This window comes from Macaca fascicularis, chromosome 15 (assembly GCF_037993035.2).
Source record: "Macaca fascicularis isolate 582-1 chromosome 15, T2T-MFA8v1.1".
Classification (NCBI taxonomy): domain Eukaryota; kingdom Metazoa; phylum Chordata; class Mammalia; order Primates; family Cercopithecidae; genus Macaca; species Macaca fascicularis.
In genome coordinates this window covers 50,646,443-50,670,777 of record NC_088389.1, presented here as the reverse complement: position 1 = coordinate 50,670,777, position 24,335 = coordinate 50,646,443, and the positions used below count along the sequence as shown (strand labels likewise).

Here is a 24,335-nt window from a genome sequence, read left to right as displayed (position 1 = left end):
GCAGCCAGCAGAAGGAGAACAGACCCTTGTTTGGAGTTTAGAGCAACTATGGGAATAATCAGGACAATGAGCCCACATGGCAGCAGATTCACACACAGTTTCTAGGTCCTAGAACCTGGTCAACCTGTTCTTTGACTCATAAAAACAATTATGGTATTGGTATCACTTGAGTATCTACTGTGTACATTGCACACACTTATCTAATCCATGCAATTCATTATCCCTATTTGATACATGAGGAAATTGAAGCTCTGTGGGATTGGCCAACTTGCACAACACTGCACAGCAACTAAATAGAAGGCAACCAGTCAAAAGTGTAGACAGCAGACTTTAGCCCAGGACTACCTGATTCCAAGTCCTTTGTTATTTCTCTTATGTCAGGCTACAAATTCTCCTTCCTGCTGGTATTGTGAGGAGGGAAGACAGCTGCCAATGTGCTAGGGTTTGAAGTACCACAGTCATTGCCTCCTTAGCTGTTGTGTTGGTGTCAGAGCTCCAAGCCAAATGCACATAAAATTGCAGGGTGCTGCCTTTGATATTTTTAGTCTTGTCTAAAGCTGAGAAACAAAACCACACAAATCTAGCTTAGTGAATTATTATGAGGCACATCTCTTTTTAACCACCATTCCAATCAGGAAATAGAACTTTGGCCAGGCACAGCGGCGTATGCCTGTAATCCCAGTGCTTTGAAAGGTTGAGGCAGAAGGATCGCCTGAGGCCTCATGTTTGAGACCAGCAAGGGCAAGTTAGCTAGACCCGTCTCTAATTTAGAAAGGGAGGGAGGGAGGGAGGGAGGGAGGGAGGGAGAGAAGGAAGAGAGGGAGGGAAGGAGGGAGAGAAGGAATTTGCTAGTCATCCCAATAACCATCTACCAACCCCATCCCAATCATGGCTCCAATCCTACTCCAAAAGTAACTACGGTTCTCACTTTTATTTATTTTGTCATTTTATTTTATGTTTTGAGACAGGGTCTCACCCTCTAACCTAGGCTGGAGTGTGGTAGTACAATCACGACTCACTGTAGCCTCAACCTCCTGGGCTCAAGCAATCCTCCTGCCTCAGCCTCCCATGCAGCTGGGACCGCAGGCACATGCCACCATGCCCAACTAGGTTCTCACTTCTACAACACTCACTTTCTTGCATCCACCATCCAGTTAGGCATCTCTAAACATGATAATAATTTTTCTTTTTAAAAGAACTTTGATATGTCTCTTAAATCTACTTAATCTATTGATTTGATTTTTAAAACATATATTTAAAGTATATTACATAGGCTGGGCATGGTGGATCATGCCTGTAATCCTAGCACTTTGGGAGGCTCAGGTGGGTGGATCACCTGAGGCCAGGAGTTCGAGACCAGCCTGGCCTACATGGCAAAACCCTGTACCTACTAAAAATACAAAAATTAGCCCAGGCATGGTGGTGGACGCCTGTAATGCCAGCTACTCGTGAGGCTGAGGTATGAGAATCACCTGAGCCCAAGAGGGAGAAGCTGCAGTGAGCTGAGATTGCGCCACTGTACTCCAGCCTGGGTGACAGAGCGAGACCCTGTCTCAAAAAAATGTAAAAAGATATAAAGTATATAATATGATGATATATATGATATACATATAAATAGTGAACTAATTACTACTGTCAAGAAAATATCCTATCCATCATCTTTCTTTTTTTTTTTTTTTGAGACGGAGTCTTGCTCTGTCACCAGGCTGGAGTGCAGTGGCACGATCTTGGCTCACCACAACCTATGCCTCCTGGGTTCAAGCGATTCTCCTGCCTCAGCCTCCCAGTAGATGGGACTACAGGTGCGTGCCACCACACCCAGCTAATTTTTATATTTTTAGTAGAAACGGGGTTTCACCGTGTTGGCCAGGATGGTCTCGATCTCTTGACCTCGTGATCTGCCCACCTCGGTGTCCCAAAGTGCTGAGATTACAGGCGTGAGCCACCATGCTCAGCCCTATCTATCCTCTTTCATAGTTATCTTTGTGAGTGTGTGTGTGTGTGTGTGGTGTGCATGTGCATGTGGTAGGAACACCTAAAATTTACTTTTTAGCAAATTTTCAATATATAATACAGTTTTATTTGTTTATTTATTTATTTTGAAATGGAACCTCGCACCTTTGCCCAGGCTGGAGTGCGGTGGCGCAATCTCAGCTCACTGCAACCTCCACCTCCCAGGTTCAAGCAATTCTCCTATCTTAGCCTCCTGAGTAGCTGGAATTACAGGCACATGCCACCACGCCCAGCTAAGTTTTAGTATTTTTAGTAGAGATGGGGTTTCGCCATGTTGACTAGGCTGGTCTCAAACTCCTTACCTCAAGTGATCCGCCCACCTCAGCCTCCCAAAGTACTGAGATTACAAGAATGAGCCACCACATTCAGCCTACAATACAATATTATTAACTATCGTCCTCATGAGGCATATTAGTGCTCTAGACTTACTACACAACTGCAAGTTTGTACCATTTGACCCGCTTCTCCCCTTTTCTTCCCCTCCCTGCTCCTGGTAACCACCATGTTCTACTCCATTTTTATGTATTTGACTTTTTTCTTTTTTTTTCTTTTTTTTTTTTTTGAGATGGAGTCTCACTCCGTCAAGGCACGCACCATCATGCCTAGTTAATGTTTGTATTTTTAGTAGAGATGGGTTTTCATCATGTTGGCCAGGCTGGTCTCGAACTTCTGACCTCAAGTGATCTACCCGCCTCGGCCTCCCAAAGTGCTGGGATTACGGGTGTGAGCCACCTAGCCCGGCCTGCATTTGACTTTTTTTTTTTTTTTTTTTTTTGATAGAGTTTCACTCTTATTACCCAGGCTGGAGTGCAATGGCGCGATCTCGGCTCACTGCAACCTCTGCCTCCCCGGTTCAAGCGATTCTCCTGCCTCAGCCTCCCAAGTAGCTGGGATTACAAGCATGCGCCACCACGCCTGGCCGGCATGTATTTGACTTTTTAAAAGATTTACTTATGGCCGGGCGCGGTGGCTCACGCCTGTAATCCCAGCACTTTGGGAGGCCGAGGCGGGCGGATCACAAGGTCAGGAGATCGAGACCACGGTGAAACCCCGTCTCTACTAAAAATACAAAAAATTAGCCGGGCGCGGTTGTGGGCGCCTGTAGTCCCAGCTCCTCGGGAGGCTGAGGCAGGAGAATGGCGTGAACCCGGGAGGCGGAGCTTGCAGTGAGCCGAGATCGCGCCACTGCACTCCAGCCTGGGCGACAGAGCGAGACTCCGTCTCAAAAAAAAAAAAAAAAAAAAAATTAGCCGGGCGCGGTTGTGGGCGCCTGTAGTCCCAGCTACTCGGGAGGCTGAGGCAGGAGAATGGCATGAACCCGGGAGGCGGAGCTTGCAGTGAGCCGAGATCGCGCCACTGCACTCCAGCCTGGGCGACAGAGCGAGACTCCGTCTCAAAAAATAAATAAATAAATAAAAGATTTACTTATACGTGAGATCACGCAGTCTTTTTCTTTATGTAGCCCGGCTTGTTTCACTTAGCATAATGTCCTCCAGGTTTACCTGTGTAGCAATCCCTCTGTTGGATATATACCAAAGGGAATCAAATCAGCACCTCATAGAGATATCTGCACTCCCATGTTCATTGCAACATTATTCACAATAGCCAAGATATAGAAACAACCTATGTGTCCAGTGATGGATGAATGAATAAAGAAATTGTGATCCGCTGGGTGCAGTGGCGGTGGCTCACGCCTGTAATCCCAGCACTTTGAGAGGCCAAGGCGGGTAGATCACTTGAGGTCAGCAGTTTGAGACCAGCCTGACCAACATGGTGAAATCCCGTGTCTACTAAAAATACAAAAATTAGCCTGGGGTGTGGGGAGCATGGTGGGTGGTGGCACATGCCTATAATCCCTGTTACTTGGGAGGCTGAGGCAGTAGAATCGCTTGAACCCCGGATGGGGAGGTTGCAGTGAGCCCAGATCACGCCATTGCACTCCAGCCTGGGCAACGAGAATGAAACTCCACCTCAGGAAAAAAAAAAAAAAAAATTATATATATATATGTATATTTATATATTTTTATATGTATATTATGTATATACACATACACACACATATATACACACATATACACACAATGGAATATTATTCAACCTTTTAAAAGGAGAGCCTGCCATTTGCAACAACATAGATAAACCTGGAGGGCATGATCCATACATTTTCTATTTTTCTTAAAGTCCTCTGCAGATTGATCTTGCGAAAATCTTATAAGGAGACATTTTCCCTAACATATTATTTGGTGGCTCAGTGATGCAGTTCACCTATTACATTTGATTCTAGAGAAAAAGAAAGTGCCTTTCTATATAAGACAATAATTTCTCATAGTCTGTGTCTTCATGTTTTCCCATCTTTCCACACTTTAATTCCTTCTGTGTCTTTAAATTCAGCCTTGTCTATTAGATAGACCATCTTATCATTTTTTACATGCTCAATCTCTCTCGTCTTGTCTCAGTACTCCTTAAAGCAACCCATGCTATTACTAACCCTGGTTCTCAACTGCCTTTCAGAGCTACGCTTTGGGAAAGCATTTTTTTTTTTTTCCACCCAGACTGGAGTGCAGTGGCGCGATCTCGGCTCACTGCAACCTCCACCTCCCAGGTTCAAGTGATTCTCCTGCCTCAGCCTCCGGAGTAGCTGGGACTACAGGCACGTGCCACCACACCCGGCTAATTTTTTTAGTAGAGACGGGGTTTGGGGTTTCACCATGTTAGCCTGGATGATCTTGACCTCCTGACCTCTTGATCCACCCACCTCGGCCTCCCAAAGTGCTGGGATTACAGAGGTGAGCCACCGCGCCCGGCCGGGAAAGCATTTTTATACTCATTCATTCTCCTTCTTTATCTTCTTTGCTACCTTGGATCATAGATGGGTGGCTTCCATCCTCACCTTCCAGGCAACCCGCTCCAGCATATTCACCTGCAACCTCCATTCAGCTAAATTTATGTGAAACAAGTTTGGCCATGAGGACCCCTCACCAATCAAGGGAGAGGGACACAAGAGGGTTATTGAGACAGGGTCCCACGTCATGAACGGTCTTAAACCTAGGCTTCAGACATCATCTCCAAATGAGAGTACATGTGTAGTCATTGCAGTTGATGTATTTGTATGTTCAGGGCATTAATTTGTGAAATATAATAGTTCTCATCCTCTTTTGGCACTACCTCCATTAAAAAAAAAAAAAACAGAGCCCTCAAAAATGAAAATGGCCACAGCTGCACTCAGTCTCCAAGAAGCCCAGTGGGACCTGTTCCTGTTTGGGAGGCGTGGCTGGGATGACACTGGGGGACAGCATAGAGCAATATGGGCCAAGGTTAAGACCCCAGTCCCGGCTGGGCACGGTGGCTCATGCCTGTCATACCAGCATTTTGGGAGGTCAAGGCAGACAGATCACTAGAGGTCAGGAGTTCGAGACCAGCATGGCCAACATGATGAAACCACATCTCTACTAAAAATATAAAAATTAGCCTGGCATGGTGGTGCATGCCTGTAATCACAGCTGCTCAGGAGGCTGAGGCAGGAGAATTGCTTGAACCCCGGAGGCAGAGGTTGCACCACTACACTCCAGCCTGGGCAACAGTGAGACTATGTCTCAAAAAAACAAAATAGATCCCAGTCCCAGATCCATAGATCCCTCCTTCCCCTCTGCACCTCCACTTTTTACCTCTCACCTCACTGGGGTATTGTGAAGATCCAAACTACAGTGAAGTCACGTATGCACAAGAACTTTATAAAGGCCAGCTGTTACTCAGAAAAGCCACCCAGGATCCCTAGCAGCGTGTTTTCCTTAAATGAATCAGAATAGAATAAATCAGAAGTTCTCGGGGGCACTGCCCGTAGAAAGGCTTAGAGTATTGTTTCTGGTTTTTTTGTTTGTGTTTGTTTCCAATATGGAGTTTCACTCTGTCGCCCAGGCTGGAATGCAGTGACGCGATCTCAGCTCACTGCAACCTCCGCCTCTTGGGTTCAAGCAATTCTCCTGCCTCAGTTTCCCAAGTAGCTGGGATTACAGGCATGTGCCACCACACCCAGGTAATTTTTCGTATGTTTAGTAGAGACGGGGTTTCACCATGCTGACCAGGCTGGTCTCAAACTCCTGACCTCGTGATCCACCTGCCTCATCCTCCCAAAGTGTTGGGACTACAGGCATGAGCCACAGCTTGAGAGTATTGTTTTTTTTGTTTTTTTTTTTTTTTTTTTTTTTTTTTTTTTGAGACGGAGTCTTGCTCTGTCGCCCAGGCTGGAGTGCAGTGGCGCCATCTCGGCTCACTGCAAGCTCCACCTCCCGGGTTCACGCCATTCTCCCGCCTCAGCCTCCGAGTAGCTGGGACTACAGGCGCCCGCCACCACGCCCAGCTAGTTTTTTGTATTTTTAGTAGAGACGGGGTTTCATCATGTTAGCCAGGATGGTCTCGATCTCCTGACCTCGTGATCCACCCGCCTCGGCCTCCCAAAGTGCTGGGATTACAGGCTTGAGCCACCGCGCCCGGCCGAGAGTATTGTTTTATAGAATTTATTGCAGTTACATATACATGGACAGATATATGTTTATACTAGTGGTGATATAAAATGCATTTCTTACTATAGGCCACATTTTTCTAACGTTTGAAAAATAGTGCATGATAGACACTTTTACATACATCTCCCTTGAGAATGGGTCTTGTTATCTTCATTTACAAATGCACACACTGAGGCTCAGAGAAGATAAGTGGCCAGGGATATATAAGCCAGGTTTAGACCTAAGGTCTTGAAAACCTACTAAAATGTCTAAGTTTATGAATCACCTGGGGGCATCTTTTAAATACTAATTTCTGGCTCTCTGCAGAGATTCTGATGGGGCGAGGGAGGTAGTGATGAATGTGCATTTTTAATATTGCCTTCGGGCAATCTGAGTGCTGCTGATCCCGCCTGCTACACTGTACATCACTAGTTTGGAGCAGTGGTCCCTCAAGAGGTTTGCCTGGCCCACTGTGGGGCTGGAGAAAAGCATTTAAACTTCAGTTTCTACTTGTGTTCGTGCCATTTCTTTCACAGTATCTATATGCTTAAAATCTACCTATTATACAATTGTGTGTATATAAACACCAACATGGGCATATAATATATGTCTGGCCCCATGAACACCTGGCTTTATACAAGTGCACATATGAGCACACGATAGAAACACATTATGGGCGTATAACTGGGCAAAGTTGTGTTATCAGTTTTCACTGGTTGGGAAGCAACAAGGAATAGGAAGGAGATTGCTGCTCTGAGCTGCAGTCACCACCACATGAACGCTGTTTCAGAAAGACAATTGTTCTTGGTTCAGACTGCTCATCTGAGGAGGTCATGGGCAGTTCCAGACCTTGTAGGTAGTATGGTGTACACAAAATACAATGAGAGGAGGCCAAGGCAGGCAGATACCTGAGCTCAGGAGTTCGAGACCAGCCTGGGCAACATGGTGAAACCCTGTCTCTACAAAAAATACAAGATTAGCCAGGCGTGGTGATGCACGCCTGTAATCCCAGCTACCTGGGAGACTGAGGCAGGAGAATCAATTGAATCTGGGAGACGGAAGTTGCGGTGAGTCAAGATCGCACCACTGCGCTCTAGCCTGGCAACAAGAGCAAAATTCCATCTCAAAAAAATACATAAATATAGCCGGGCGAGGTGGCAGGCGCCTGTAGTCCCAGCTACTCGGGAGGCTGAGGCAGGAGAATGGCGTGAACCCGGGAGGCGGAGCTTGCAGTGAGCTGAGATCCGGCCACTGCACTCCAGCCTGGGCGACAGAGCGAGACTCCGTCTCAAAAAAAAAAAAAAAAAAACATAAATAAAAAATAAAAGCTTTGGTGCCTGGGCATGGTGGCTCACGCCTAAAATCCCAGCACTTTGAGAGGCTGAGGCAAGTGATCACTTGAGGCCAGGAGTTTGAGAGCAGCCTGGTCAACATGGTGAAATCCCATCTCTACTAAAAATACAAAAATCAGCTGGGCATGGTGGCACATGCCTGTAGTCCCAGCTACTTGGGAGGCTGAGGCAAGAGAATTGCTTGAATCTGGCAGGTGCAGGTGGCAGTGAGCAGAGATGGTGCCACTGTACTCCATCCTGGACAACAGAGTGAAACTCCATCTCAAAAAAAAAAAAAAAAAAAAGCTTTTGGTGAGGGGACCTGAATGACAGGATGTTGTCTCTGTCACACTCAAGAAACCAGCTCCCCTCTTACCTCAGTTGTATGGTCCTTTCTGATCCAAACAAGATTAAGATGGCCCATTCATCACTTGTCAAGACGAGGTCTGAATTCCTAGGAAGGGGGACTTGGAATCAATCATTCAGTCAACACTTGTACAGATCATTCTGAAAATGCCCAGTGAGGTTGCAGGAAACCTAGGAAGGGACAAAACCATATAAGATGTGGCAATATAACAATGTTTAGGGAGAAAAGATGTAAAAACAGCCAGGCGTAGTGGCTCACACCTGTAATTCCAGCACTTTGGGAGGCTGAAGTGGGTGGATCATGAGGTCAAGAGATGGAGACCATCCTGGCCAACATAGTAAAACCCCATCTCTACCAAAAATACAAAAATTAGCCAGGTGTGGTGGCGCACACCTGTAGTCCCAGCTACTCGGGAGGCTGAGGCAAGAGAATCACTTGAACCCGGGAGTTGGAGGTTGCAGTGAGCCAAGATCGTGCCACTGCACTCCTACCTAGCAACAGAGTGAGAGTCTGTCAAGAAAGAAAGAAAGAAAGAAAGAAAGAAAGAAAGAAAGAAAGAAAGAAAGAAAGAAAGAAAGAAAGAAAGAAAGAAAGAAAGAAAGAAAGAAAGAAAGAAAGAAAGAAAGAAAGAAAGAAAGAAAGAAAGAAAGAAAGAAAGAAAGAAAGAAAGAAAGAAAGAAAGAAAGAAAGAAAGAAAGAAAGAAAGAAAGAAAGAAAGAAAGAAAGAAAGAAAGAAAGAAAGAAAAAAGGAGGGAGGGAGGGAGGGAGGGAGGAAGGAAAGGAAGGAAGGAAGGAAGGAAGGAGGAAAGGAGGAAAGAGAAAGAAAAGAAAGAAAGAAAGAAGAAAGAAAGAAAGAAGGAAGGAAGGAAAGAAAGAAAGAAAGAAAGAAAGAAAGAAAAAGGGAAAGAAGGAAGGAAGGAAGGAAGGAAGGAAGGAAAGAAAGAATATAATAAGGTAAATGTGGTAATAAATGCCAGCATATTTCTTTCCTTATGTTTATATGATTTTGAAACACATTGTTAATAAAACACCTGGGGGTTTCCTTTTAACTGCAGATACAGTCTGTGGAGTCCATGCTGAAAGCACACAAAGCCTGTTCTGTGGCTGAAATTGACTTCATTTTAATCTTCTGTAATGATGCCATTATTTTTACAGCTGCTTCTACAACCCCATATATGATTTACATGCAAGTCCTGGCCTCTCTTTTCATATAGGTATGCACTGTCCCCTGTAAACTGTAAATTCCCCCAGGGCAGGGCCCACGTTGGCACAGGGTTGGGGGTGGGGGAGAAAAGAGCACAGGGTTTGGAGACAGGTGTCTCTAGACTCAAAGCCTGGCTCTGACATAGAGTGGCTGGGCAACCTTGAGCAGGCTATTTAATGTGTGAGCCCCTAGAGGTTAATTAAACTTTATCTAGTAACTATTTGTGGCTGAAATGAAAGATATGCATAAAAGCCTGTCAAGTGATTGGCGGCCTGAATAGGATTTGCATACTCCTCAGAACTCAGTGTTTTATAGTGAAGTATTTGCTTGGGAACTTTTGCTCCAGAACCTCATCTATTTGCTTTATAGTGCTCATGTTAGTTGAGGAAGGATTAACAAGAAAGTCATGAGTTCCTCGTCCCTTACTAGGTTTTTATTTGTTTTTTGTTTTGTTTTGTTAAGTTTTCAGACTGTATGCGGCTTTATTACAGATACTTTCTATAAACAATCATGGTATTTCAGACAGGACATGGGTAGACAATCGTTAACAGTATACAACAACCTTCAAACTCCTTTTTTCAATGGACTACCAAAAATCGGGAAGCCCCTATAAAGCCCAATGAAGTCTTCATCTGATGCTCTGAACAGGGAAGGTTTAGGGTGAGGGTTGACATTTCACAGTTAGCATGTCGTTTAATCACTTTTCACAAGTCAACCCTGACTTTCAGGAAGCGAAATGAAAATGGCAGAATTTATCTGAAGATCCACAATCTAGAGGTGGAACCACGGCTCTTTTGAGGGATGCCATCTCAGTGGCATCACTGGAAAGTCCAGATTGCCTGACACACTAGTAACCAATGACTGGGGCTCAGGTCCCAACGGATGTCTGGGCTTAAGGGAGTTAACTCTATGCTGAAAGATGGAAAGGGAGAAGAGGACATAAAAACGAATATGTGTTTTCATACCACAAGTTTTGTGCCAAGGTGGCCAAGTGTGTCAAAGTCAGGGAGTCCCTCCTCCTTGGAGCCAAGAGGAAGTCTCTCAAAACTAGAAGGGAAACATGTTTTCCCCACATCAATCCAGCTTCAGAGACATTCTATTAGTGACATATGCCCCGTCCCCACAAAACAACAATGAAGTGTTCCATGTGCTCAAAACATAGCTTTAAAAAAAAAAAAAGAAAGAAAGAAAAGAAAAGAGGCTGGGTATGGTGGCTCACGCCTGTAGTCCCAGCACTTTGGGAGGCCGAGGCAGGTGGATCACCTGAGGTCAGGAGTTCAAGACCAGCCTGGGTAACCTGGTAAAACCCTGTCTCTATTAAAAACACAAAAAAACTTAGCTGGGCGTGGTGGCGGGCGCCTGTAATCCCAGCTACTTGGGAGGCTGAGGCAGGAAAATCACTTGAACCGGCGAGGCGGAGGTTGCAGTGAGCTGGGATTGCGCCATTGCACTCCAGCCGGACGGCAGAGTGAGACTCCATCTCAAAAAAAGAAAAGAAAAAAAAAAGGGACAACAAAATTCTGCATTTTTATAAAACTTGATTTAAAAATAGTATTTCAAAGGGCTGGACATGGTGGCTCATGCCTGTAATCCCAGCACTTTGGGAGGCCAAGGTGGGTGGATCATGAGGTCAGGAGATCAAAGACCATCCTGGCTAATATGGTGAAACCCCATCTCTACTAAAAATACAAAAAAATTAGCCAGGCGTGGTAGTGGGTGCCTGTAGTCCCAGCTACTCGGGAGGCTGAGGAAGGAAAATGGCTTGAACCCAGGAGGCGGAGGTTGCAGTGAGTCAAGATCGTGCCACTGCACTCCAGCCTGGGCAACAGAGCAAGACTCCGTATCAAAAAAAAAAAAAGGATTTCAAACTGTACAGTCAGTAGAAGTACACAAGTTATCAAAAACGCAGACAGTACACTTGGCGTCTCCAGCACCTTCAGTTTTCTGTTCATGGTCTAATTTGGCATCTCCATTTTCTGCAGGGTTATTCCCCTCCTTGCCAGCATCAGTTTTTCCCTTTATCCTTTGGGCACCTTCTCTCCCTTCTTTGCAGGGCCTTTTTAGGCGTGGGCTCTGGCTTTGGAGGAGCAGGTTTAGCAGACAACCTCGTGGATTTTCTCTGTGGTTCGTCCTTAACCTTGGCTTTATCACCTTTAGCATCCCCTCCGCTCTTTCTCTTGGGCATGGTGATGACGATGGTGGCGGGACGTGGGTGCTGGGCACGGGATGCAAAGGTGCAGGGCTTTGGTCTGTCCGGGGGTTGTTCTCGCCTCTTATTCTTCACACTGCTCCTAGGTTTTTATTTTTAAATTTTTATTTGGAAATAATTTTTAACTTGCAAAAGCACAAATAGTGTAAGTCACAACATATATCCTTTACCCAGATTCACCTATTGTTAAGATTGTACTCTGTTTGAGGGTAAGTTACAGGCATCATGGCCTTTCACCCCTGAATACTTCAGTGTGCATTTATAAAAGATAGGAATATCCAACTTCATTCAACTTCACTTATCATTTCATACATTTAAATTGATATGGGACTTTTGTCTTATGTACCATCCATATTCCAAATTTGTCAGTCAATTTATATTAGGTTTTGACTGTCTGGAACTCATCTCAAGGTGCCAGATGTGGCCCCTTGGACCTTTCAAGTTGCAGCCATGGGGAGTGAGATTAATGTGTATTCTTCTCTACTTTTAGGGCAAGGAATTGAAACAGAAGAATAATGACAAATTTTTTTGAGGTCTCCCGAGTTATAGCAAAGAGCATGCTTAGTGCTCTTACAGACCTAGATCAATTCTAGGTCTTTTAAAAGACTGGTGAAGGAATGGGGGAACTAGGGTATAAACAGGGGAAGAGACTTGCCTTAGACTCTAAGATCACGGGCCAGTGAGTAGATGAGCTAAAGCTGGAAATCATCAAGCATCAGAGGCCCTAGGAACTTCACTCCAACAATCTCTTCTTAGAGACGGCATTATCATCATTACTTAGGAACTGTACCTCAGCTTGTACTCCTTCTCCCAATACCCTGGAAAGGTGACCTAGTTAATAATAATGATAAAAAAAACAGCTAGTGTTTATGAAATGCTTGCTATGAGGCAGACACTGTTTTCAACACTTATAAGCAGTATCCCATTTAATTCTTATTAACAATCTTACCTTTAACAAGCCCTATTGTTTTCATTTTACAGATGACGAAACTGAGGCTTAGCTAGGTTAAATAACCTAAACCAAAGTCTCACCCTTTACCTTGGCTTTATCTCCACTTGAGTCTAGGCTTTCAGTTTCAAATTTATTTAACCACAGCACCATGAAGAGTGGGAGTAAGCACCATGGACCTTTGGAGGCCAGTGTTTGGAAGGAGCTGGAAAGGGTCAAGTAGGGCTTCTCAAATGTACATCAAAACTCATATTCATAACATGTAAGTGTGCAGAGACACTTCCCATTTGTTGCTTCCTTGTGTCCTTCCAACTGCCCATTTAAAAAAGGGTAAACATAAGGTTCAAAGTGGTTCAAGCTGGGCATGGTGGCTCGTGCCTGTAATCCCAGCACTTTGGGAGGCTGAGGAGGGCAGATCACCTGAGGTCAGGAGTTCGAGACCAGCCTGGCCAACATGATGAAACCCCATCTCTACTAAAAAAACATAGCCAGACGTAGTGGCATGCACCTGTAATCCCAGCTACTCTACAGACTGAGTTGGGAGAATTGCTTGCACCTGGGAGGTGGAGCTGAGCTTGCGCCACTGTGCTCCAATCTGGGCAACAGAGCAAGACTTCATCAAAAAAAAAAAAAAAAAAGGTTCAGTGAGTTCCACAAGGTCCCATGGCTAATCTGTGACTGAGCAGAGATTTGACCCAAGTCTGCCATTTTCTTATTCTGTCACCAAAGCAAGCAGATGATATGTGATAAGTTATGACGTTACATATTAAGAGATTTCAGGATGCATGTTGTAAATAAAGTCATAATAGCTCTGTTATCTAAACAAACTTCAAAGCCACCTTGCTGGTTTAAGCACTACTTGCTAATTAGCAGAGTAGAGTCTCTGGGCCAATGCCCCATAGAGCTGAAGATCCAATTCTGTCTTCTCTCACCCAGAGTCTGAATAGTTAGAATGTCTCGGGCAGCTAAGAACAAAGAGAAGGAGTGGGACTCTCAGAAGCCTACATGTAAATCTCAACAACGAGCTCACAAATCTCAGCAACTGGCCTGTGGGTCTCAGCAGCTGATATGAATATTAGCAGCCAGCACAGATATCTACAGCCAGTGCGGATCTCAGCAGCCAGCTCAGCTCTGTGGGACTGGAAGAAAGCACACAATCCTGAGACTTCTCTTTCAGGAGGGAGAGCTTGCACCCAACAACCAGCATCTCTGTGCATAACCCCAGGAAAAAAAAAAAATTGGACAGCTCTCAGCACCTGACAGAGCACTGCAGGATCAGGAGAAGGCACACAATCCTGAGACTTCTCCAGCAGGAGACAGAGAGAGGAGTAAAGTAGGCACACACACACACAAAAGATCTGAGAGATTCCCAGAATCTCTAACTGGATTGATTGGTAAAAGTCTCTCCCTGCCTAATGTACAGAGACTGAAAGAGGTGGCTGCTTCTTCAAATGTGCAAACAGGAATGCAAAACTACAAGGAACACAAAGAATCAGGGAAATATCACATCACCAAAGGAATGATATAAATCTCCCATAACCAACCCTAAAGAAATGGAGATCTGTGAATTGTCCGACAAATATTCAAAATAACTTTTTTTTGAGATGGAGTCTGGGTTTGTCACCCAGGCTGGAGTGCAGTGACATGATCTCAGCTCACTGCAACCTCTGCCTCCTGGGTTCAAGCGATTCTCCTGCCTCAGCTTCCCAAGTAGCTGGGATTACAGGCACACACCACCACATCCAGCTAATTTTTGTATTTTTAGTAGAGACAGGTTTCACCATGTTGGCCAGGCTGGTCTTGAACTCCTGACCTCAAGTGATCCACCCTCCTCAGCCTCCGAAAGTGCTGGGATTACAAGTGTGAGCCACCACGCCTGGCCCAAAATAATCATCTTAAAGCAGCTCAGCAAGCTACAAGAGAATATAGATAGAACACTAAACAATACCATGACAGCAATACACAACTAAATGAAAAGAATCAACCAAAAGATAGAAACCATAAAAAAGTAGAAATGCTGAGGCACGAGAAAAAAAAAAAAAAAAACAGAAAATCTGATAAAGAGCTAATTTCACTTATGCTACGTGAAATAAGCCAGCCACAGAAAGACAAATTTTACATGATCTCAATTATATGAGGTATCTAAAATAATCAAACTCATAAAAACTTAGAGTAAAATGGTGGTTGTAAGGGGCTGGGGGAAGAAAGAAATGGGGAATTGTTGCTTAATGTGTGTAAAATTTTTGTTATGCAAGATGAATAAGTTCTAGAGAACTGTTGTATGACATAGCACCTGCAGTTAACAATATGGTATTGTGCACTTACAAATTTGTTAAGATCTCATGTTAAGATTTCATGTTAAATCCACAAACTACACACACAGAAAGGGATACAAGAAAACTTTTTGAGAGATCGATATGTTTATTACTTTGATTGTGGTAATGAAATCATGGGTATATCTTTTTTTTTTTTTTTTTTTTTTTTTGACACAGAGTCTCGCTCTGTCACCCAGGCTGGAGTGCAGTGGCCAGATCTCAGCTCACTGCAAGCTCCGCCTCCCGGGTTTACGCCATTCTCCTGCCTCAGCCTCCCAAGTAGCTGGGACTACAGGCGCCCGCCACCGCGCCTGGCTAGTTTTTTGTATTTTTTAGTAGAGACGGGGTTTCACTATGTTAGCCAGGATGGTCTCGATCTCCTGACCTCGTGATCCTCCCGTCTCGGCCTCCCAAAGTGCAAGAATTACAGGCTTGAACAACCGCGCCCGGCATCACGGGTATATCTAAACTCACCAAGTTGTATACATTAAATGTACAATCTAAATGTATACAATTGTATCTCAATAAAGCTAATAAAGCAAAAAACAAAAAATAAAACTGTTTATTGGGCTGGGCGTGGTGGCTCATGCCTGTAATCTCAGCACTTTGGGAGGTGGGAGGATCGCTTGAGCTCAGGAGTTCAAGACCAGCCTGGGCAACATAAACGTTGAATGTAATGTGGTGAGAAGAGAAGGATCAGATCTAAATTTGAATGCTGGCTGTGCAGTGAATCAGCAAATCTTTTCCCCTCTCAGAGCCTCAGCTTCTTCATGTGAAAAAGGGGCTAATGCAAGCCATATCTATGTAAGAGCCTATTTTGGCTCATGCTTCCAACAACTGTTTCTCACCCATGTTTTTCATGGCTTGTCCTCAGAAGCTCCCCACAAAGGGGTCCTATGGTTGTTCCCACTTTACAAATGAGGCAACTACTAGACACATTTATATAGGTGTCTCTCTCCTATCAGACTGTGGACCATTTGGTGACAGAGATTTTATCATATCCCTTTGTGTGTTTCCAAGCACAGAAATTAGTATACTGTAATTAGCAAATGCTTGGTAAATAGTTTTTTAAAAAACACACACAGGCGGGGCACGGTGGCTCAAGCCTGCAATCCCAGTACTTTGGGCAGCCGAGGCGGGTGAATCATGAGGTCAGGAGTTCAAGACCAGCCTGGCCAAGATGGTGAAATCCGGTCTCTACTAAAAAAAAAAAAAAAAAGTTAGCCAGGTGTGGTGGCGGACACCTATAATCCCAGCTACTCAGGAGGCTGAGGCAGAGAATTGTTTGAACCTGGGAGGCAGAGGTTGCAGTGAGCCAAGATCATGCCACTGCACTCCAGCCTGCGCGACAGAGCGAGACTCCGTCTCAAAACAAACAAACAAAAAATAGACACACACACACACACACAACATGTGTCACACAAATAAAATCTTAAATTTTCAACTGCCTGGCATTTACCAGTTTGAAAGTGGAGCCGACTGCTGTACACCAGAGGATGATAAACCCTCTCATTTTTAGTTTGGCTTCTAAGTATGCTCACCACCTGATAGTGACTTATTTTTGCTTCCTGTGAGTCAGAGAGCAAAAGGCACTGTCTCCAAGCCACCAGGACAACCTTTAAACAAACAGCCCCATAATGAATAGTTTTGGTAAAGTAACAGCCTGCTGCATGTCTTGTCATAATATGTAAACACTCTCTAATTTGTTTAATGTTCTGTATTAATAAAGTTTGTGTCCTATCATTTCCAAAGAGTCTCAAAGAACCCTTGCTCAGATGGCTGGTGAAAAGTCCTGCTTTGTCATACCTAGGAGAGCAGCATCTTTTTTTATTTTATTTTTAAATAAATAGGCCGAGCTTGGTGGCTCTTGCCTATAATGCCAGCACTTTGGGAGGCCGAGGTGGGTAGATCACGAGTTCAGGAGATCGAGACTATCCTGGCCAACATGGTGAAACCCCGTCTCTACTAAAAATGCAAAAATTCGCTGGGCATGGTGGCATGTGCCTATAGTCCCAGCTACTCAGGAGGCAGAGGCAGGAGAATTACCTGAACCCAGGAGGTGGAGGTGACAGTGAGCTGAGATCAAGCCACTGCACTCCAGCCTGGGCGACAGAGTGTGACTCTGTCTCAAAACAAATAAATAATAAAATTAAAATTTAAAAATAAATAAATAGAGATGGGGTCTTGCTATGTTGCCCAGACTGGTCATGAACCCCTGGGCTCAAGCGATCCTTATGCTTCAGCCTCTCAAAGTGCTGGGATTACAGGCATAAGCCACTGCACCTGACCCAGCATCTTTGTCTAACAGCATAGAGATAAGGCTGAATTGAGAGGTGACTCTGTGTTGTGGAGATAAACACTGTGTCCAAAGTCACCCTCCCTCTTTGAGGTTCATCTGGAAAATGGGCTAACTGACAATTAAATGGATATAATGTACGCAGAAGTGCACCGTGACTGGTGAGGCCATGTAAATATTGAACACTGGTTTTCTGTAAATTTTTTTTTCTCACTTAAAGTTCATCATATTGGAGAGCTTGAGAAGTTACCGGGATGGGACCTCAAAGTTGCTGGTGCCTTATCACACAGTCCCAAAATTTGGATTGCTGGCATAAAGTATTGTATTACAGCCAGGAGCAGTGGCTCACACCTGTAATCCCAGCACTTTGGGAGGCCGAGGAGAGCAGATCACCTGAGGTCAGGAGTTCGAGACCAACTTGGCCAACATGGTGAAATCCCGTCTCCACTAGAAATTCAAAAAAATCGGCCGGGCGCGGTGGCTCACGCCTGTAATCCCAGCACTTTGGGAGGCCGAGACGGGCGGATCACGAGGTCAGGAGATCGAGACCATCCTGGCTAACACAGTGAAACCCCGTCTCTACTAAAAAATACAAAAAACTAGCCGGGCGAGGTGGCGGGCGCCTGTAGTCCCAGCTACTCGGGAGGCTGAGGCAGGAGAATGGCGTAAACCCGGGAGGCGGAGCTTGCAGTGAGCTGAGATCCGGCCACTGCACTCCAGCCTGGGCGACAGAGCGAGACTCCGTCTCCAAAAAAAAAAAAAAAAAAAAGAAATTCAAAAAAAAATCAGCTGGGCATAGTAGTGGGCACCTGTAATCCCAGGTACTCGGTGGGCTGAGGCACAAGAATTGCTTGAACCCGGAAGCGGGAGGTTGCAGTGAGCCAAGATTGCACCACTGCACTCCAGCCTGGATGACAGAGTGAGATCCATCTCCAAAAAATAAAAACAAAAAAGAAAGAAAGTAAAAAGATAAGGTGACCAGACTGGGCACAGTGGCTCACGCCTGTAATCCCAGCACTTTGGCAGGCTGAAGCAAGCGGACCACCTGAGGTCAGGAGTTTGAGACCAGTCTGCCAACACGGCGAAACCTCGTCTCAACTAAAATACAAAAATTAGCCAGGCATAGTGGCGGGTGCCTGTAGTCCCAGCTACTCAGAAGGCTGAGGTAGGAGAATCACTTGAACCCAGGAGGCAGAGGTTGCAGCGAGCCAGGATCGTGCAACTGCCCTCCAGACTGGGTGACAGAGTGAGACTCTGTCTCAAAAAAAAAAAAAAAAAAAAGAAAAGAAAAGAAAAGAAAGAAAGAAAGACAAGGTTACTGGAGTTCAGAGAGATTGCAGGAGAAAGCTAGCCAGGAACTAACTAGCAGGGCTGCCCTTAACAGTCAGGTCTTCTGACTGTGCATTCCATTACACTATGTCTCAGGACTGTGTGTTTCTATTTCTAACATCACCAATTTCCAGAAAGGATCCCAGGCATTTGTGGAAGGGGTGTCAAGGGGAGAGAAGGAAGAAGAATCCCAACAGTTAAAACCTTCCTCAGCCCAGGCTTCCTAGTCACAGACAGGGCTGCAAAAGGCATCCTGGATGGGCTAGCTGCTGTGGGTGGGCGAGGCTTGCACTGAGTGCCTGCAATGTGTTTCAGGAAAAAGGACCCTGAGCATGGACCCTGAGCAAGGACCCTGAGCATGGACCCTGAGCAAGGACCCTGAGCATGGTGGCTCACTCCTGTAATTCCAGCACTTTCAGAAACTGAAGTGGGAGGATTGGTAGAGGCCAGAAATTTGAGACCGACCTGGGCAATAAAGTGAGACCCTCTCTCTACAAAACTTAATTAAAAAGAAAAGGGCGCCGCCTACGAGTAGAGTCAAATGTTGTGCACTGCACCTGCTACGTGCTACAGATGCAGGTGGTCCGGGACCCGCTACAGATGCAGGTGGTCTGGGACCGGCCGGCTGACAATGGGAGTGAGTTTGCCCCAAACCAGGAGCCCTGCATTTCTCATCTTGTAGCAACTCTATGGGTGGAGTATGATTACTCCCATTTTGCAATGAGAATATTTAGATTCAAAAAGGACACAGCTGAAGCCACAGCCAGAGATGGAGTTAGTGGCACTGCAAGACTGGACCCCAGTTGGGTGCTCAGGTTCCTTTTCCACCTCAAAGGAAAGGTAGAAACCATCCCTATCTGCCACAGAGGAGCAGACTCCAGAGAAGCCAAGTTCTAGCCAGCGAGTAATCATAACAATGTCCATCTTTCAGCGAGTATTTGTCACGTAGCAGACACGTTATTGCACACTCCCACTTAATGGTTACATGACCTTGTCCGTTCTATTTTCACGTTAGCCAAAGGGCGGCCTAGAAGTCCACAGTCTCCGAGAGCTGGAAGCCAGGCAGTGACAGCGCCAGCGTATCCTCCTTGACTTGATTTTAAATTTCACAACTTTGGTGGCTTCAATAGGGAGGAAGAGGAGGGGCGCCGGCTTCCGCCTGCAAAGGCTGCACGGCGCGGGTAGCCCTGTCCGGAGCCGTCCTGTGCCGGGCCGTCCGGTGGGGGGCACTGCAGACCGCGCGGGCGCTGCGCGCGCCTCTAGTTCCAAGCGCAGAGGGGTGGCCACGGTCTCCTGTGTTGCTCGCGCCCCTGATCGCGCCGGGGAGAGCGGACTGGCCTCCCAGCGAGGATGCGGGGGAAGCCGCACCGGGGCCCACGGGAACCGGGTAAGGGCGCGGGATGGGATTGGCTCTGGATGTGGGTGCCCCCCGAGCCGCGCCCCGCCCGGCAAGCGCTACCACTTGCACTCCACTTGAGCACGGATCTTCAAGGACAGGCTATTCTGGGGTGCGGGTTCCGACACTAGGCCCCACACCTATCTGGAGACTCATTTGGCTCCGACCTGGCGGAAGGGGGGAACCTGGCTCGAGAACGGAGACTGCGAGACGTTCCGGGGGCGCCCTTAAATCTGGCTCCGATGCTTCCCCGCCCCGCCCCCGCTGTCACCTTCCTCTGCCTCTGCGCTGCGATTCCACACCCCACTCCACCCCATCCCACCCAGACCGCTCACCCAGTTCAGACTTTGAACCCAAAAGCTGTCAGGCGTGTTCTGGGCCCGGCCACAGCCAGTGGGCGCTCTGGCCCTCGCAGAAGCCGCCTCAAGCGGGCATCGCTGTCCCCGGGGAGGGGACCCCAGCTAGCACCAGTAGAGGTGCAGTCACCCTTTTTAAGTTTACTCGGAGGCTAGATACATGGCATCCACTGACCTTGATCCTTTCCCACAGTCACCTGGACCCAGGCATATAATGTGGGCAGTTTAATGAGGTGTAAACGAAGTGCAAATGGCCTAGAAGCCCCTTGAATTTGAAGCAGGACGGAGGCTTTCTTTAGAAGGGGGGTTTATGAGTAGATTACTCACTCAGGGAATTCTGGTAACAGCCATAGTCTCTGATTGTTAATTGGTCATAATTACTTTGTTAGAAATCTGTACACCATTCCAAGTTCTAAGACGACAAGAGAAAGAATATTTCTGAGATTTACAACTGGGAGGGAAACAGCATATTACTTTCTGCATTAGGGTACACATTAGCATACTTGTTGAATTGAATTTTCCGCTTTCACTTTTTAATATATTTCCAATTTCTAACTACTCCCTGGAAAATTTTTAAAAGGGGCAGCAGAAGGATTGGTGATGTGTATGCCACAGATGGAGATGGAAAAACTGCCCAGAACATGTTGACATTTGTAAAAAAGTTAACATCCCCCACGCTTTAAAACTATGATATTAGGAACAGTATAACGGCAAAAGTTACTCGTACAACATCTGTTCCTTCCAATGGGAGGATTTCTTTCCTGCCAAGAATTTATGAATTTTCTATAGGAGTTTGGTTCTGTTTGGGGAAGAGGGAAGGAAGCCAGCTAAAGCAGCCCCTTGGCTTCAGGGAATGCAGGGATGCATTGCTCCTGGCTTTTACATGGCTCCTGAAGCTGCTGATGGGGCCAAAGTCACCCTTCAGAAGGACTTAGCTGCAAACAAGAAAAATCTCCAACAGCCACCCACGGTTTAAAGTGACTATGCTGTCACTAAGAAAGGTCAAGGCCATATGGCTTGAGGACAGAGATGAGTTAGTTATAACTCCATTCACATAAGACCTAATCCTTTTTGGAGGGCAACGGAAAGAGTTTATTGTAGGGATAAAACCCAACCAACTCATATCAGTTGATTTCAAATGTTTCATTCATTTTCACATTGACCAGATAAGTGTTTGTTCACTCATCTCAGAAACTTCAATCTCTTCATCTACCATCAATTGTCTTTTACCCTTGCTCAACTGAATCTGGTGACTGGAAACTTTTATCTTTCTAAAAAACCATGACGTGAGTGCTCAAAACAGCCATCTGGGTGAATAGGACACTAAGTGGATTAGCAGTTGAAACATTAATGATTCACTTTTGACTCAAAGCAAGTTTATCTAAGCAGATTTCCAATGGTCTTCTCTTTTGCAATCAAAAGAACTTTCTGCTCTAGAGAAGCCTCTGTCCAGGAAGGAGGAGATTACCTTTTCGCACTTTAAAGTGGACCATTTTAGGTTCTTGATTTTTGTTGTTGTAGAGACAGGATCTCACTAAGTTGCCCAGGCTGGCCTTGAACTGCTGACCTTAAGTGATCCTCCTGCCGTGGCCTCCCTGGGATCACAGGAGTGAGCCATCATGCTTGGCTTTTTTTTTTTTTTTTTTTTTTTTGGACAGAGTCTCTCTGTCACCCAGGTTGGAGTGCAGTGGTGTGATCTCGGCTCATTTCAATGCCCCCCCCCCAACCCGCCCTGACCCCGCCACTCCGATGCCAGGTTGAAGAGATTCTCCTGACTCAGCCTCCTGAGTAGCTGGGATTACAGGTGCCTGCCACTATGCCCAGCTAATTTTTGTATTTTTAGTAGAGATGGGGTTTCACCATGTTGGCCAGGCTGGTCTCACATTCCTGACCTCAGGTAATCTGCCTGCCTCAGCCTCCCAAAGTGCTGTGATTACAGGCATGAACCACTGCACCCAGTCTTTTTTTTTTTTCCACTTGGAATATTTTAAATGAAACATGAAGAAAAATTTTCAATCCATTTAAGTATCAGGAATCTAAATTGAGAGTCTCTGTGAGCCTACTCTGGCTCAGGAAGCTGCCTTATAAAAGTAATAACAACGATAATAATCTAAGTGGTTCCCATTTGGCAGTGGTTGTGGGGTGGAGGAGGACAACAGCAACCAACATCAAGGGTTTGGTTCAGGCTTTCAAATCAACAATATTTACTGAACACCTACTACGTCCCAGGTAGTTTCCTAGGCATTGTCCTCCTCCTCATTCTAGAGGGAAGCTACAGAGTAAATAGATCCAGTATATGTTACAGTTCAGGTAATGGTAAGTGTCATGAGACAACATCAAGCAGGTTAAAGAGATAATAACATGAGCAAGGTGGGAGGGCTCTTTTTTTTTTTTTTTTTTTTTTTGAGACGGAGTCTTGCTCTGTCACCCAGGCTGGAGTGCAGTGGCCGGATCTCAGCTCACTGCAAGCTCCGCCTCCCGGGTTTACGCCATTCTCCTGCCTCAGCCTCCCGAGTAGCTGGGACTACAGGCGCCCGCCACCTCTCCCGGCTATTTTTTTGTATTTTTTAGTAGAGACGGGGTTTCACCGTGTTAGCCGGGATCGTCTCTCGATCTCCTGACCTCGTGATCCGCCCGTCTCGGCCTCCCAGAGTGCTGGGATTACAGGCGTGAGCCACCGCGCCCGGCCTGGAGGGCTCTTTTAGTATAGTCAGAAAAGGCTGCTTCAAGGAATTGGTATTTGAGTGGCCCTTCTAGAATTTTCTGAGTGCAAATATACCCTCCAACACATAAACATAAATGTATTTTACCAAGTTGGATAATACTATCTAAGCTCCTCCCCTTCACACACCACCCGCCACCCGCTCCCCGCTGTTAACTTTTGAGCATTCTTCTGCATCTAATGAACAGGTGGCTCAAGAATATGGGTCTGAGTAGAATCAGGTTTAAATTCCAGCTCCATCACCTGCTTGTTTTGTGACTCAAGGCAGGTTACCTAAGTTCTTTTTGCCTCAGAGGCCTCATCCCTGAAATGCAAACAGTCATGACTACCTTGTAGGATTATCATGGGGACTGAATGAAAAAAAATGCCTGTGAAATGCTGAGTACAGAGACGTCATGGAGTAAACCCTTCTAAATGTTGGCCCTTATTTATTATATTGTATGTTTGTTTTTGGAGACAGAGTCTCGCTCTTGTTGCCCAGGTTGGAGTGCAATGGCGCGATCTTGGCTCACTGCAACCTCCACCTCCCGGGTTCAAGTGATTCTCGTGCCTCAGTCTCCCAAGTAGCTGGGATTACAGGCACCCTGCCACTGCCCCCGGCTAATTTTTGTATTTTTAGTAGAAACAGGATTTCACCATGTTGCCTAGGCTGGTCTCGAACTCATGACCTCAGGTGATCTGCCCCACTTGGCCTCCCCAAGTGCTGGGATTACAGGCATGAGCCACCACTCCCTGCCTTTATTATTGTTTGCTAGATAATTTTAATGGCACATAGGAGTCCATTCTAGGGATGTCAGAACTTATATAACCAATGCCCTACTGTTGGGCAGAGAGAATGGGATATAAACCTAGCAGATGACGCGAATAAGCTAAAGGAGAAAAGTGAAACAACTAAACAAAATAATCAAAACCCAACACGTGTAGAAAATGTCCAAATCAACACATTTTCTAGGAGAGACTCATCTTTCTTCTGCTATCCCTGACGCTAAACATACCCACTCATAAAAACCTGCCTTCTTACCTATCACCTGTGTCTTGGTTAGGAGACCCCCTAGGTCTTGCTTCTGTGACCTCCTGTGCAGGCGGAGGATGAGGGTCAGGAAGTGTTAGTTTGGAATGAAGTTCTGCAGTGGCTTAGCTGTGGGGGATGTGAGGTCTCATCTTCCTCATTTGTGCAAAGTAGGCTTGAAATAAAATGTTCTTTGGGGTTGGGCGCAGTGGCTCATGCCTGTACTCCCAGCACTTTGGGAGGCCGAGGCAGGCGGATCACGAGGTCAGGAGATCGAGACCATCCTGGCTAACATGGTGAAACCCTGTCTCTACTAAAAATACAAAACATTAGCTGGACG

The 24,335-nt window shown here is 45.8% G+C and overlaps 1 pseudogene; it reads right to left on the bottom strand.

The window, feature by feature from the left end:
- Window positions 1-8,983: 8,983 nt before the first annotated feature.
- Window positions 8,984-15,018, bottom strand: LOC141408722 (non-histone chromosomal protein HMG-17 pseudogene; annotated as a pseudogene).
- Window positions 15,019-24,335: the final 9,317 nt, after the last annotated feature.